At 32.9% G+C, this 18,044-nt stretch overlaps 1 protein-coding gene across 4 annotated transcripts in view; it reads right to left on the bottom strand.

Moving 5' to 3' along the window:
• LOC119636680 (putative GPI-anchored protein pfl2) overlaps nucleotides 1–18,044 on the bottom strand; it is a 112,206-nt gene that overhangs the window by 60,969 nt on the left and 33,193 nt on the right. The gene's annotated exons all lie outside the window — the stretch shown is intronic.

Raw genomic sequence — 18,044 nt, 5'->3', positions numbered from 1 at the left:
TTGCCATCTTTTAAGAATGTTCGGTGAAGCTATTGAGTTTGTTAGTGAATTGTTAGGTTCAGGCTCAACTGTCTCTTAAGTGCTGTGGATTATGTTAATTTTATGATGATGCGTATCCACAGTGTTCTAAAGAAGCTGAGGCTTGCTTTATCTTATGTTCCTCTCGTTAGAAAGTTAAGACTGATCAAATGTCTAGTTGTGTCTCTTATATCTTATGGGGCGAACGTATATGGTGGGTTAGGTCATATTTCTACCGATAAGTTGCATGGCGTTATTAATAGGTGTTTTTAATAAACGCCACTATGGAAGAATATCGGGTAAAATTTTGCTCAAACGTATCTCGACATTAGAAAATCTAGTCTTCCTTCAAGTCCATCTATACTCGAGCACTTGGACATCTATATGAAAAAATCTCGTTTCCTAGATCTGAACGGACGATGAATATGATTCTGCCTGACCATAAGTATTTAGTATCATTGAGGCTTTTCTTTGCAAGCGCTAAAAAGTTGTGGAATTCATAACCCCTACGCAGGACTGCTTACCAAGTGCGTGGCAAACAAGTAGTAATTGGAAATATCCAAGCGTGGAGAGCGCGACACGTAGGTTATCTCTTTCCAGTTCTATTCAACGTGTCGTGAATCGGTTTTGCCGCATGTGATGAAGCATAGACATGAAAAAAACGATCAGGTGTCGTTCAAATCGATTAGTTGTTGCTGGCAACGTTGATATCACCCGTTTCACTAAATTTTGATAGCTGATAGCCTACCCTTCTGATTTCACGTGCACAGTGTCTTTTTCTTACCAAAGCGATTTGGCTTAGTCATCGACGCAGATGTTACGGTGATCGGTCTATCATCTTTCCGTTCGGGAATCTCAAAGTAAATCTATTTTTCATCTCCAATGACATTTGGATACAAAGAACGGCTATCTTTTGTATCGTTTGAGCAAAACTTTATGCGCTTTCTTACGACTTAACATTTGCAACACTTCTGAATTATTTCCATCACTCGGAAGTGTTTGAAAACAATTTGCTGACTAACGCTGATTGATGCGCTACCCTTTTCCTAAATCACGACTTCGTACTTCTTTTTTCAGTAAACTTAACCAATGCAGGTTAAAATTATGAGGTTTTTAATCCGCTTAGTGTTCTCAGTAGCAGTCTAAATGGTGTTTATTTCTAACCTTATATTCTTATCGGATCTTCTGCTCTTCTTAATGCCCGTGCCTTGCCGACTTTCTTAAACTGATAGTTAAACAATAATGTTATTTGAAATCCTGATACGGAGTTTGATGAGTAATTGATTGACACATTTTCCCTACAGCACTTGTGATACAGGATATATTAAATTGGTGCGAATGTACGTAACACGCCGAATGGCTTAAGATCGACTAACCTTTAATTATACCGATGGATCCAGAATCGTAATCTGAATTGATCTAGGCTTGTCTGTCCGTCTGTCCATGTAAACTTATGTTCACGCTACAGGTCGCAATTCTTTAGATATTTTGATGCAATTTAGTACAGTGACGTGTTTTGCCCCAAGGACGAACTGCACCCCATACAATGCCCTATTCGGAAAAGTCGCTATATGGAAAAAAATTGCAATTTTCAAAATTTCCCGTTAAAAGAGGCTAAGTAGTAGCATTTCGACATTCAAAATTGGTATGAGAACTTTGAACTAGCATTGTCAGTTTGTGAACACCCACTCGTATAGCGAAAGCTGGAGTTCATACGGCAAAAAGGTATAACTTTCAATGCTTCATGATGAAAATTATATCAAAGCAGTAATATGACATAAAAAATTAACCATATTAACAAATTTGGACCATCTCGGTTTATTTTTTGAATTCTACCCCAGTAAGGATTTTTACGAAAATTGATTATTTGTAGAGCGGAAAGGTCTGAGTTTTTGCATGTGGTGATGAAACATGACCCATATTATTAATTTCATATAAAAATTTAGATCAACTACGCCTATTTTTGCATCCTGCCCGATGTAAGGATTAAACTTGTGATACATTAGGCCACCTTCCCCATAAATACTCACATAAAAAATATGCTTTTATATAAAAACAACGTATAATTCTTGTGTTCTATATATTCGGCCTTGCCTGACTGTAGTGGTCTTACTTGTTTACTTACATATTTTAAGACTTCTTGAATTGTAATTAGGTTCTTAGGCTTCAAATGTACAAATTGCGCAATTCAGCTAAATCTTCGCTGTATCTCAATTCCGTATTTATGGAAATTCAATTAAATTGCAACAAAAAAATTGAAACAAAATCTTATGATTATCTGATGTAGAAAAATCGCTCTGAAACCCATGTTAACGGCTTTCAAATCATTTAAATTAAGAGCATCAACATTATTCGCAGCCTTTCTAAAATATTTCCAATAGTTGAACTTTGAAGCAATCTGTTCTTAAGCACTGTATTGACAATTTCGCTAATTGTTTGGAAGAGAGATGTAAACTAAACTATTAAACATCAATCATCTTAGATATGTGATTAAATCGATTTTATTTCTTTTATCTTATTAATTAAGTTATTACCTTTTTACGGTAGTTTATTTTTTTTTTAAGCTGATTTTTATTACTATTTCTTATATATACATATATATATATATATATATACGTTTATGGCATTTTTACTAGCTTTTCTTGATTTATTAGTCTTTTATTAACATCACCTAATTTTTTTATTATTATTATTATTTTTTTTTTTTTTTCTAAAATAAAAAGCACTCTGTTGTTGGAATATCTTAAGATAATGTCGCATACTTTGTCAATTGTTTATATTAATTAAAATTGTAAAACCTGATAGTAAATAAAAATTAAAAAAAACAAGAAATCTAAACAAATAAGAGCATGATAAACTACGGCCGAACCATCCATGTTCACCATCTTTATCTTAAGACAAACTCGAAGAAAATGAAATTTCGATAGCTTACAATATTGAGTGGGCGTTGTACTTTTTGCCCATTTTGCAGAGATACCATCCAGAGATCGTCCGTGGAATTTAAATTTTAAAAATAATAAGTAAAACGCCTATTCTTTTTTGGGCTTGAAAGCAATGTTTTTTCAGTTTAGATGATACGGTAGGCGTGTCTTCCAACCGATTTTGCCCATTTTCAACAATAATCAGCTTACAGGAACTGCCAATATTGTTATAGTAATATCTCTAATTTTTACAGCCAAGCGAATGTTTATCGCAGATAAAATAGAGATGGACGGACGGACACGCATAAATCGATTCAGAATTTGATACCGATGAAGCATTTCTATAGAAACCCTGATGCTCTTTTCTAGGTGTTACAAACGTTCTAACAAAATGAGTATATTCTCATACTTTGGGGATAGATATAAAAATTCTATGCATATATGTTTGTATATAATGTACATCATTAGCAAGTTTTACAATAAACCCATTTAGTTATAAAGAATCTTTTGTTTTTTTTTCTTTTTAATTCTGAAACAAACAAAAGAGTTTTTTTTAGAATTCGTTGTCCATACTTGGCTAAAAACTCAGACAATATATAATAATATATAAGTCATTGACATATAGTTTGGTATTTTTTTACTCAACACTAAAAGATAAAGACATGATCATCTTGTTAAAACGTTCCGGAAGAAGGTAAACCTCAGGTAAACCCTAAAGTATCTGTGCTTGTAATCAATAACAACTTCCGAATATATATATATGAATGTCCGTCCTTCCTTTTGTGTGTCTGTTTGTGGTAAAAATTCTGCCGGTCATAAAAATTAATATATCAGCTTTGAATTTGGCAAAAAGATTGTTATTAAGAGCGGATCAAATCGGTCATAGGATACGCCTACAGCATAAGCTAAACTCGAATCTCTCTTCTCTGCTTTATGTGTTCTGCAGTCATTACTGATTACATGTTACTACAACAGATGCAACGATAACATTTCCAAAAAATAAATTAGAAATAATTTTCACAGGATCTCTGCAAACTTGGAAAACAATCGGCCAAACCCACTCTATATAATTAAGTCTCGAAATTTAACTTTTCTTTTAGTGTTTTGTGGTGGGAACAGCATTTTCTTATTTATTTTTTTTTTTACTTAGATTGAATCAGTTTTGAAAATTAGATAGATTCACTTGATTTTGCTTGGAAGTTTGACTGAGAGAAAGCTGTTGCGTTACACTACGGCATTGTAAAATTTCCTGAGTTGAACTAATTTCCATGCTAGTCACAGACTTTTTCAGATCTAGGCCCCAACGAGTGTTATCTGGTTGAAAATTTCGAAGGGATACTTTAAGTAAAAAGATTTGGACCAAGTGATGAAGTTAATGCGGAAACTGAAGTCTTTCTGTGAAAGTCCTGCCAAATCGTTCTATACACAAGTAATAGGAAACTGATTGCATCACTCTTAGAAAAGGAAAATATTACCATCTGTTAGGTAACAAAACAGTCGTCTCAAGCTTAACGTGATTTCCTTTTTTATTGTTTTTCAATCTTCTTTAAAGATATTTATGTATATTTTTATAAGCATTCAAGCTATGAGCAGATAATTTATTAATTTTATACTATATGTATAAATATAAATTTATGCTAATAAATTATAAAATAAAATGCGAATAAATAAATAAAAATTTAATTTGGTTTTTGTGATGTAAGCCGTTGTGTAATACTAATTAACTCTCATTATTTATTACTATAATAACATCTACTATAACTATCCTGTAATATAGATAAAAGCTAAATGCAAAATTGCCAGAACATCTTATGCGATCAGGAGAGAATTTAAACTCTAAACTAAGTAAGTGAGAAAGATTTGTTGCCACTTGAGCTGAATCTTATACATACGCCATTTCAATTAACTGCTGTTCTAGTATATACGCTTGCAACATAGTTTGTGTACCTTTATGTTTTGGCAAGGGCTATAAAAATTTAGCAATGGTTGTAAAAAGTTAATTTCCCGCTTTCTTATAGACATCCATTTTTTTTTTTTAACTAATAGATATTTATGCAAAAGCTTGCCAACCGCAACAAATCGATATGTTGAAGCATAAAATACATTAGTTTTATATGTCTCTGTGTACCAATGAGTTTTAAACCGTAAAGTATGCGGAAATACTAAAGATATGGTAATAAATAATATACCAAAGCGATTATGTATATACCTTATGTATGCTATAATACATTATGCTATAAAATACTATTGTATGGTATATTATACACAAGCGTCCCTCGTATGACACGATTAATTCAGACCCTGTTGTATGGAAATTTTTTTTATCGATTTATTTAAACTAAGATGTAATAACAATCAAGGCAAAGGTCTCTCGAGTTATATTAAAACCAAATCTAAAGCAAAGCGTAAAATTTCAATTTTATTTTTATTTAAGACTGAAATTTCATTCCATTCATTCATAGAGTGGCAGGGTCCACCATTGAATACCCAACGCGACTTCGCTTAATACGGTCATTTTTATAAAGACTTTTCAAAGTAAGATGTTATGTGAAAAGTGATCAAACAAGTGGTCCATTTTCAACGGCGTCCGCCACAGCACATCACTTGAGCATATTTCAGTAAAATTTTTGGAAAATTGCGGCCTTCAGTTTGAACACAAGAAAATAAGTTATATACTTAGGAATAAACAAAGGTGGGTCTATCTCATTCTACTATCGGGCGGTGGATACATATTCTCTTGCACTGCAAATGGTGAAGGGTATAAAAAAAAAAGTAAATTCAACATTCAACATTTTTGTAATCCTCTGCTATAGTAAAACCGTATCGAAACCTAGTTTTACAAGCATTATACGAGGGATACCTGCTGATTAAAAGGATAACATAGCGAAGATGTATTTTTCATAAAAAACTTGAGGATGTAAGTTTGTTTTTCAATTCCCTCTCAAATAATATGTGCTCCTTGAAAATGTTTTCCGTAAAAAGCATAAAACAAATTTTGTAAAGATTTTCTTTTTGTTTTTTATAGAAGAAAATTGCGCCTTTCACGTAAACCTCCAGAACAGATTCTTGTAAAATATATTTTTAGAAACTAGAAAAACAGATTTTTTTAAATCAAAAAAAACCTTATTTTTTACCTCACTCTATTTTTCAACTACTGTTCGACAGATTACTTCAATCTCTGAGTTAACATGAATAGGCATAAAAGCACGAATCTTACTGCAAAAGTATCACGACAATGGAGCAAAATCAGTAGATTCCATAGCAACGTTACAAATATGTATACGCTGATGCAAACTCTTTCGCAAGACGCCCGATCGTGACCCCATCTTAGAAATCTTAGACCTCAAAATGGAATTTAAAAAAAACCAAAAAAAAAAAAAAAAACTACAAAAATTATATTCGACTGTAAACGAATATTTTACATCCTCCAGTGTTCTCTTAAAGAAAAATAACTCTAAAAAAGTGTAAATTGTACGGGGGGGGAGAGGGAGGTTTCTGGTATTTTAGTATCACCCATATAATATATACGTGGAAATTTTTAACGTCCTCATTTACAAGTGTTGCAAGTAACCACCAAGGAATCCAATATTATTGTTTTCGATAGCGGTGGGCTTACATGATAATGTCTGCGTCTCCTCTGACCGCCTTACTCCATTTTCAATATCAAAATTCAAAAAGTGCAAAGATTTTTTGTTTATTTGCCAAATTTGTAGACGACGCGCCATTATCGTTGCGACCGGAAGAATATTCAGTACAGATATTTGCACAGACGAATAGGCAAAAACATTTGGTTCGATTCAGAATTTAAGATTGACTGAGAATATATACATACTTCAAAGGGTTTCCGAAGCTACCATTTTGACAAAATGAATACACTTCCAGTCTCTCGACGGCTAGTGTAAAAACAAAGAAAGACGAATTACTTGACGAAAAGCATTTTTTCGGAATATTTTAAATAAAACATGAATTTTTTTTGTAACAAACGTGTGAAATCACTGTAGCGAGCCATGGTTCATTATTAAATGCGCTGCTTCATCTTAGAGTGACGAATATAATGACTTTTGAAATTGAAGCTTTATAGGAGAAATGATCGAAAAAGTAGTGCGATCGGAACAGTTCTCAATAGTGTTTTTCGTTGGCCACAAATAAGCCTGTGGACCAAGTTTCATCAAAATATCTCGAAAATTGAGGCCAGCATGTTGCACGGAAGAAGACAAGGTTAGACAAGCTTATGTTAGAAAGTAATTCTGGACCGAGCGATACAACAAAAAGATGAGTGTATGTGAAGTCCTTTGGCTGTTGTATACATACGCAACATCAGGTACACTTATATCACAAATTGTGTCGAGTATAAAATCATTAAGTTTTCAAAGAATTTTAAAAGCAAGTATTTAGGAGGACTTATCAGCTCTTACTTTCATCACTGGCCATGCATTGTTACGAAAATCAAAAATTTGTTAAAATTTGTCATAATTTCGGAGAAAACGGGATTTTTAACACGTGAGGAAGGGGAGACAGCAAATAAATGTTTCTTCTACTTGTTGTGGACTTAAAACAAATAAGAACATTGTGGTCGGGCAAGGTCGATTATTAATTACTCCACACCGCATTCTCTAACACAATTCTTATTTTTGAATGAAATTACTATTATGGGTCAATTTTCATGAAAATGCTTACCACGGTAGAATTCAAAAAATAGACCGAGATGGTCCAAATTTGGTGCAGTTAATTTTTTGTGTTAAATTATTATTATGATATAATTTTAATTATGAAGCATTGAAAATTATACCTTTTTGTCGTAAGAACTTCAGTTTTCATTATATGCGAGAGGTTCAAAAATTACCCAAGCCGATCCAAAGATTACATACCAATTTAGAATGTCAAAATGCTTAGCCACTTTTGCCGAGAAATTTTTGAAAATTGCAATTGCAAGAGAGGGCTGATCAAAACCATTTTCAATAGCGCCTGTCCTTGGATCAAAACACATTACTGTACCAAATTGCATAAAAATATCTTGAAAGCTGCGACCTTGTAACTTGAAGACAAATTTATATACACAGATATCAGATGGACAGACGGACAGACAGGCTTAGATCAGTTCAAGTTACGATTCTGAATCGATCGGTTATAAAATATACTCTATACCACAAAGGATAGGTAGGATATGAAAATATCTATATTCGTGGCTTTCTATTTTCAGAAGGTTTATTAGCAGAGTATTTACTTTCCTTTTGTAGTTTTGCAAATAATTTTCTGTAAATAAGTTGTGCATAAAATCTGCCCTGTTCTCAATCTAACGGCACGAGTCTAACCTGAGGCATGTACAATTTAAAAAAAAAGACCTTTTACGTAAAACAACGCAAAAAAAAATTTGCTTTCAATGTGGTTAGCATTATACTCAAAAGTAAAGCCAGACAAACAGAATTCGTCTCAAAAGAAACTTTAAAGGAAAACAAATATTGCGACACTGGAATATGTTGTTTTTTCGAGAATCCCGCAACTAATACTGTTATATAAGATAGTGAGTGAAATTCCGATTTTGGTTGTATTCTCTTTAAGGCTTACGTAACTTACATACGTTATCCTGCACAGCATAGACAACCGAGTTTTTAGGATGTGCGAATAGGTAATGAGTTCTGTGCCAAAGAAAAACGTCATTTGCTGAAAACATGGATTTTCGTGCCTAAGCTTCTTAGCGATTACAGTGTTGTGGCACGTCCCCAAAAGATTTATCTAAGATATGAAAAGATTTTTGGCGAAACGCATTTAAATTTTTTGTGAAAAATCAACAGAGATTTGTTCACACTCGCAATACAATTTTTGCATTGACACTATCAGACGCAGACCTGAAGTTGATTAGAGAAAATACTGTTCTTTATAATAAATAATCTTCTAAGCTGCTTTTTTCCTACGTCTTACTTCGAAGGTTAAAGAAGACCTAATTTTTTTTTTGTTTTTCTCAAAAACCTATTGTCGATGTATTAATTTTTCATAAATATTTATGCAAAAAGCAAAATGACTCTGCGATGAGAGGTTAAAACTTGAAAATCCTCTAAAACAAGAAAGGTAGATGAAAAGAAGGAGATGCATGAGTACGTAGTGGAGAAGAAGGAAAAGAAAGAAAGAAAAAAGAGAAGAAAAAAAAAACTCGCCATAAACGACAACAACTTTCCATTTTCATAAATTTGTGCATATTTCCACTTGTTGTAAGTCTGAGCAGGCGAGCATTTGAACAAATCCAGACATTGCCTACTAAGTACTGTCACTGTTGTTGTTATTATTGTTGTTGTTATTGCTGTTGTTAGTGATTGCGTGAAGAAAAACTACTTTTCATTTCACCGCAAACTTCTGTTTTTATTTATATATATATATATATATATATATATATATTTTTTTTTTTTTCGTTTTCCATGTTTCGCCCAATTTATTACAAATCAATGCAGACTCGCAGCAATAGCTTACGGCAATGCTCGCCCAAAAAAAAAAAAAAAAACTTTAATTTCGTTTAACTTAGTTTTATATTTGTTTTTTTTTTTAATTTGTTAGTTTTGTTTCGTTTTCTTGTAACATTTTTGTTTATTTCGCATTCACACTTTGGTGCATTTTAGATGATTTTGCTTTTGCTTGTGCTTTTGCGTTTGCTGTAAATCATTCAATAATGTTGAAAATGGTTTTTACTTTTACGAAATGTTTTAGGCCTTTTAAGCCATAGTTTGGCTTCTTAGCTAAGCGCTTAATGACTTTATGCGTTTATGGGATGTGTGCATATGTGCCTCTGTTATAAGTCTGCACGCATTTTTTTAACTTTGTTTTTTTTTTTTTTTTTTTTTTTGCTTTAACGTTGAAGAAGGCCGGTTAAAAAAATGTTGTAGTTAACTGACTATATATGTCTGCCATTTACAAACAGTGGCAGGGTATCTGGTTTAGTCGAAAACAAAAAAAAAAAATAAAAAATAAAAAACAAACCTATTTCAGCATAACATTTGCTTTTAAAGGCTTTTTTTTTATTTGCTGTTTTGTTTCCACATAGTTTTCTTTTCATTTGGAGTTAATTAAGTGCCTTTTATATCCATTAACGGAGGCAGATGGTGGACTAATTTCTTTCATTCATTTGTAACTTCTAAGAATTCAAGCAGCAGAGCCTCTAAAGTTCTGTATATCTATATAGATGATTATTGTATAGTTAGCCATGGGCCGTCTCGTCTCTGTAAATGTTGATGCAGCAAAACCAAAATCCAGCGTTCGTATTGTTGTTAAGCTAACACCCATTGAAATGGTCGCGGGTTCAAATTTCAAGTGCGGTAGAATTTTCAATAAGACCGATAACCTAGTGCTAGTGCTCTAAGATTTTAACCTACTGGCCATGGGTCGTCTAATGCAACTCTCGTCTCTGTAAATGTTGATGCAGCAAAATCAAAATCCAGCATTCGTATGGTTGTTGTTTAAAGTCCAAAAAAAAAAATTTTTAAATTTGTTATGGCTTACGAGTTAACACCCACTGAAATGGTCGCGAGTTCAAATCTCAATTGCGGTAGAATTTTCAATAAGACCGATGACCTAGTGCTAGTGCTTTAAGATAATAATCTTAGAGTTTTTTTTTCTCTGCTTAAATGAATTTTAATAGCAGTGATGATAAAAAGGTTTGACACATTTCTTCGATTATATAGTTTATTAAGCTAATGAACTTTACTCGTAGTGGAAGTATGAAGACACTGATCTCAATATATTATGTAATAAATAAAAAAACCATTCAAAACGGCCCTGAAACTTTAAGGTAATAAAAAACTTTACGTCCTCAGCTGACGGGCATACAAGATTCGTTTCAATAGAAAGAAAAAATTTTCTTATTTGCTTAGACTCATCTTCAATTTAAAACATTTTATTACACGTTAAGCAATATTTTTATGTTTCTGCTCCTAATGAAATTCAGTGAAAGTCAACATAATTTCGAAGCATTTCACTAAAAAAGCAAAATAAAAGAAAAGAAAACGAATGGCAATAACATTTTAATATAATTTTTATTTATTATGCGTCAATGTCGAAAGAAAAAAAAAAAAAAAAAAATTTCATAATTAAAATGAAAACCAATTCACATTCATGGAAAATGGGAAAACGTTACGGTTTTTAAGGTTAGCCTTTCACACCCGCAAGCCAACCGATGATATTTTGTAATCTGAATACTGAGGCACAAGTTTATGACTTTAGTGGGTTATTAGTCACAGTTTTAATGCTCACCAAGCAATTTCATGTTTTTTTTTTTTTTTTTTTTTCGTCTTTAAGTAAATGATGAAGTGTGCGTTTGTTCGTATATAGAGAGTAAGTAGGTTATTAGTGAAATAAGTAAAATACATGAAAAAGTCATATCTTTAATTATGGGCACGATTGAAAGCAAAAATGGCACACGTTTTCATATAGAATAACTTGTAAAGGTGGGCTATACGTCTTAAGTATGTAAAGCTAGTAAAATTTTTGCTTTAATGCGAGGAGTGGTTAGATTTCATCCAAATCACAGTTCGCGTTTATAAAGCCGAGTAGAGACTCATAGGTGAAGTGCGCTACTTCGCAAGGTAGCTGACAGCGCTTTACGCTTTAGTGAGTTTAGGTGATACTCGGGTCATAAACTAAGACCACTATCCAAGTTAAATTATATAGGCCTATCGATTATATAAGCCTAACTTTTTTTCCCAAACTTGGAAGCAAACAAGACCAGTCCATTGGCTATAACTGCCGAATGGTTCTAAACGATACTTAGTGCAAACACTTGATCTTTTTTCTCGATGTTTTGGCACACAGCGCCTATTGGCTGACTATCTACTATACTCTAGGATTTCGTTTTGGAACAGTATTGCACAAAAATTTACAATTTCCTGACTTAGTAGAACAATCACGAATTTTTCGAAATGGTGTTTTTATAGAAGCAGTAAATTTTATCAAAATGAAGACATAACTGAGTATTTTAAAAAGTATGCTTCACGTACATTAGGAATCTATTCCTGGTGTACGTACTGGCAACGATAGGAGAGGACCAAAATCATTATATTATTTTTTATTAATTTTTCTTTAATTTTCTTCTTTCGTTAATATGAAAGCCTAAGCGATTGGACTATCTTTTTAATAAACATTGCAGCCGAGTTACGAGGAAGAAGGAGAAGAAGAGAAATGGACTATAATTTTATATTTGTAAATATCTTCACATACCCGATAAATAATATTTCAATATTTGATAATAAAATAGGTGCTTGCATGTATTTTCATCAGCGATATCATTGGGAGAAAATGGTAAAGTAATGCGAAGCACACAATGGTTAAATTCGTTGATTTTCACTTTCTTTACAAACAATAATAGTTTCCCATTGTTGAGTTATTCCGTGTATCTGTGTATTCCGTGCTCAAAATTGCATCTTCGACATTCATTACTTTTGTTGTTTCAAATACTATCAAAAACTTATGTTGGTGCTGGTGATCGTACTCTAGTTGTCGGTTTTGGTTTCAACGGTTTACAAGTGATGACTTTGATGTCAATGACGAAGAACGGACTGAAGAACCAGAAAAGTTCGAAGACAATGAATTTGAAGACAAAAATCAGCTCAAACTTCCAAAAACTTTCGAATAGTTTAACAGTTGATGAATCGACTGTTTTTACACGTTTACATGCGTTGAGAAAGATCCGAAGGGAGGACATAATGAATTTGAAGACTTATTGGACAAGAGTCAGCTCAAACTCTTAAAGAACTTTCGAATAGCTTAACAGTTGATGAGTCGACTGTTTCTAAATGTTTACATGCGATGGGGAAGACCCGAAGGCAATTGATTGCAAATACGATTTGGAACCGTTTCAGCATAGCGTTTTCATTGCTTCCCAGGTAAAAGGAGGAAAATTTTCTGCGGCATATTGTGACTGGCGACGAAAAATGGGTCCACTACGACAGTGCCAAGCGGAAGAAGTCACGGATTACTTCTGGCGATCCATTCACATCGACAACGAAGCGAAATATTCATGGCCAAGAAATTTTGGCCACCATATGGTGGGATAAGGCAGGTATAGGGTATTACGAGTTGCTAAAACCGAATGGATCTGTTACTGCAGATGTGTACCGACGTTAGTTCAGCACATTGAACGATTTATTGCTGGAAAAAAGACAAGCTATATCGGCTAAAATAGCTACCATTTTGGCCACTTGTTGCAACTGTTGTCAAGGGTACACTGGTGCAGCTCGAATGATAACCTCTACCGCACTCAGCGCACTCACCAGACATGGCGCTCTCCGATTACCAGTTGTTCAGATCGAGGAAACTTGGCATGGCTGGCACGTGGCTCCGCAAAGTTGAACAAGTGCGAAACTGGATTCATGATTGGATTGTTGCCAAACCAATACAGTGTTGCCATGTTACCGGGAAAGTAGAGAAAAGTTATGGAAAATGATCGAAATTATTACACTGTACAAATTTTTCTCAACAAATGCTTTGTCAAGGGAAAAAATGATCAAAATACATACAAGCCTAACATTGTGTTCTTGGGAGTAGCGTGAGCAGCCGAATAGGTAAAGAATTGCGATTATCAAGTCAGTGGTCGCGAATTTTCATTACAGGCGACTATGATCTATGGTCTAAGTTATCCGGCAGCCCTTAAATCCATACATTGAAAATGTATTTACAAAATATATAAACAATAAATGAATAAATAATAAATATATAAAATGTGTTCCTAGGAGTGTTTTTCTTATTGAAATTACATTTGTTGTTTCGTACGTACTGTCACTGAACATAAATTTTCCTTTTTTACAAAAGTTATTTTAGTTGTTGGTATGTTGTGCTCATGCTTGTGATGTGATTGTGCCCGTGACATATAAATCGGAAAATATATATCGAGTCAAATTTAAGCCTTCTATACAATTTTAGAATACTTAGAAACTTGAGAATTACAATAGTTGTACACACTAGAGTAAACTCTTGGAGAATTTCAAATCAAGCCAAAAACATATTTAATTATCGAGGGAATAATAAAATTGTGTATATTTCTTTTATACGGTGTTTGTTATAAACACCGTATAGCACGTTTAGAAGGTGACGGGAGAAGTCATTTGAAAATTTATTATTTTAATATAATTGAAAAATGTAAATAAACATATAAAAAAAAATCAATTTAAATTTTATTAATTTTTTATAGCAAAAAAAAAAAAAAAAAAAAACCGTAAACACTTAAGACGACGTTTATACAAGAGAGTAAAGAGTAAGACGTGATATGAATTTAAAAATCGGAAAAAATAAAAAAAATAAATAAAAAATGAATTGACGCCGAAAGGTACTTTACCGTTAAAATAAATATCTATTACTAAAAATTCATATAAAAACGAACTCTTGTTTATTTTTCACATAATGTCAGTGTAAAAAAATGCCAAAACGAGTTTCTTATAATTCCGATTATGATAATATATATAAACATATATCAATAATTTTTTTGATGTTTTTTCTAAACTACTTTTACTTTATCGATGTCATAAGCGCACTTCAAAATGCACTTTTGCTATGGAAACGATATAAAGGTTTATATAGTCGTCGTTTCGCCTGCTAACTCATTGCCACTAATTGCAATGAATGGACAGAGGGACAAACGACTAGGTAAAAATGAATAAACCGAATCAAAATTTTACGCTTCTCATAAATTAATATAATGTCACGTCTGGTGGTTACCTTGGGAAAGACTAAATCAGTTTGCCAGCAGAAAACCACACACGTATATCTATCGATAGATAGATAAGCCATAAAGATAAAGAAAGATAAAGAAAGTTGAAAAACATATAATAAATAAGAATTTTCAGCAATTATTCTAAATGAGGTCAGCTAACGTGGTATTGTGAAATTGTAAACCGAATGGAGACAAGCGACAAGTTTAACATATAAAATGAAGACTGAAGTCGCCATCGTATCGTATCGATATATATATAAAAAGACATATGCAATTGAAAATTTATTCACCTGTTCTCTGCTAGATAAATATAAATAGAAATCATAAAAAAAAAAAACGCTTGTAAAGAATATTTTCACTGTTGTGCCGACTAAATAAAAAAAGAAAGTCGAAAACGTTAATAAATATCATAAATAAACGTTAGGGGTCACATCTTCGATACTTTCTTACTAAAAAAAAAAACGATATATTTATATCTACAGATATACATATATAGCGAGAAAACATTGGAAAGGCAAAAAAAAATAAAATATGCTCTTAGAGACTTGAAACATTTCAAATGTAATCCCGTATGTCTAGCCCTGCTTCCCTATCAACAGTCTATGCTTGTAGAAGGATGCATTCAAGCGTTCAAGTCATTGGTTAAATGCGAGTATGCTACCAGCACTACACGACCCGAACAGATTCGGTAAAGATTATTTTCCGCTAACACTTCTTAGCGATTTCCAATAGCTTCAAACCGGTGTTTACAGTAACAGCATACGAATCCACCAAATAGTCCTTCCTTTACCATAGCGAACCTTGATCTATGTATCTCTTGAATAGTGTTCGGGAGAAAAAAGTTCAAGCCTTTTTGACTTTTCACGATAATGAATATGTAAACCTCGTATTGTTTCCATGAAGCAGTGATAGCCTTTTTGCATTTTGCTGCCTTTTTTTCTTGGTTTCATTTTTCAAATGCTCGATGATTACTTTTTGAGAGCAAGTAATTGCAAGTATACCGCCCACATTCCAAAGAGCAGACGCTACGATCCCAAAAACACATGAAACTGCTTTCGTCCTGTTTGAAGCTTTCGCTCTGATGAACTTGCGATGCTCTAAAAGAAAGTATTGTATACAGATAATGAAACCCATAATTTCCTATATTTAGAAAGTCACTGAGAGTGTTTATCGTTAATGGCTTTGTCAACTCTTTATTAAATAATCCACCGAATCCAGTAAAGCAGGAAAACAGTAACTTTTTTCAATAACAAGCCTTCTAGATGCCTACTCGGCAATTGTGGACGATTGAAGAGGAAATTTACATTGTTGATCCAAGATAGTTTAAAATGAAATGGTGAACTCGACTTTAAACTTTTTAAAGGTTAAACTTTTTTATACGTAACTGATTTTAAGACAAGACGGTAAGCTATTAAGTCTGACCGCAAAAGAGTTTTATGGTTATTATTATCTCAAAGCGACCGTCAATGTTAACAAACCATAAACAATTAAAACTTTCAAAGATGAAGAAGAAGAAGAGAAGGAGAAAGGAAATTTAATATTGTTTATAATGCCCAGCAATCGTTTCAATAAGAACTACTCATCTCAACTCTCCAATGCGTCAAAAGTATCATAAAAATTCGAAAAAGGAATTTATTTTTTTTAAAAAACTTAAAAATACTCATTAACGGTGTGACAATCTTTATAAAGTGATAAGTTTTCTTATAAAATTACTCGTTATAAATGCATTAGTATTCGAGTTTAGCCTACGTATCGTTGACAAAGCTTCTTAAGCGATCTCTATTTCAAAACTTTATGATAAGTGAGTTCAAGAGCGACGAAGAGAGGGAGGGCTCGTTAAGAAACAATAGAACCCACCACTACACTTTTCCCATTCTGCTCTCCAAGCTCTTTTATTTGATACCCATATCACAGTTATTATTAAGAAAAAATGAATCATGGTGCGTACCATCTTCATGTTAAAATTAACCCATTTTTAGGCATATTATGTGTCAACCATTTGAGGAGTGTACAAAATAGTTTTAAACATTCTGTCTTGTTTTCCTTATGATAAGTGAGCATAAAACTTAAAAAAAGAAAAATTTAATTACTAGTAACTCGTAGGGATGGCTGATTGTTTCCACTTTTGGGCGTAAAGAGTAGAGTATTTGGTAAAGTAAACTTGGAGAATTTCAACCTTCTAACTTTAATAGTAAAAAGGAGAAATCCAAAAATTAAAAAAAAAAAAAAACGGAGTTGCATTAAGTCTGCGCTCCACTGGGCGCTTCTGCTCTGACCCATTTTCAATACCAACCGGAGGCTTCCTTTTGGGTATTACATACATTATTGAAAAAAAACAATTGATTGTAACCCCATCTTACAGTGATGGGTATAAAAAAGAGATTGCATTCATTTCAGGTGCCTTCAAAATAATGGATAATGCAATTGAGTTTTGAACCCGCGCTACAAGTAATAATGCAATTTTGTTGCACTCTTTATGCGGATTTTGATTTTTTGTACAGACTGTACTCTCTATTTGTAATTGTGCGATCATTTTGCAATATTTTCAAATTTTACATATTTTCCTTCGAGCATTGAAAACTCGATAATTTTATTATGCCCTTTAACGTTTAGAAATTCATCAAAATGTACCTATTCTGAACGGTAGGAAGGCCGATCAAACCATGATGTGTCTATTTATTATTATAGATGTGAGAAGGTAACTTTCGGGATATCTTGGGTACACTTAAATGTGCTACGTTCCCTTTTGTCCTTGATGTCTTGAAAAATTTTTTTCAAAAATATATTTGATAGAAAGTTAGCAAAAAACCCAATGAAACTTCATAATAATAGGAATAACAGGGAAGGGAGGAAAGTGAAGAATTTCACACTTTTCACATTCAATATTTTCTATAAAACATTTCAAGTTTTTTTTTTTTTCAATTTTATTATCAACAGGTTTTTCATTATATGCTACGCTATCGGCGTCACAAACCAGGTTATGGTCGTGCGGAAATAAAACTTAAGAAAAATCCACATTTTATTGAACCGATGTATTCGGAGTCACTTTCTGAATAGATAGATCACAACTTATCTGTATGTTTGATATTCTGACGTCTTACCAGCCATCGACAGACAGTTCGCAACTTTTTCAGACGTTTGGACGAACTTTGGTATACTCACATTGATAAGCAATATTGAATATAGATTGGATTGGATCATTTTTAGGGTCGCTTTTTATATAAAGCCTCATAGATTGAATTATTTTGATGGCCACTTTTCATATAAGACCTTCCTTTTAAAAAGTCTTTACACGGAAATTTTCTCACAACTTGCAATATTTTTTCACCAAAGTGTACTTTTTCGGACTTTATCATGAACACATATGTGAAGAATATTAAGCCTTTCGCACTTTCCCATGTGAGTTCCCATGTGCCATC

The sequence above is a fragment of the Glossina fuscipes genome, unplaced genomic scaffold (genome assembly GCF_014805625.2).
Source record: "Glossina fuscipes isolate IAEA_lab_2018 unplaced genomic scaffold, Yale_Gfus_2 28, whole genome shotgun sequence".
Lineage (NCBI taxonomy): Eukaryota > Metazoa > Arthropoda > Insecta > Diptera > Glossinidae > Glossina > Glossina fuscipes.
Note: the sequence above shows the minus strand (reverse complement) of the source record. Positions and strands in the feature narration are given on the sequence as shown.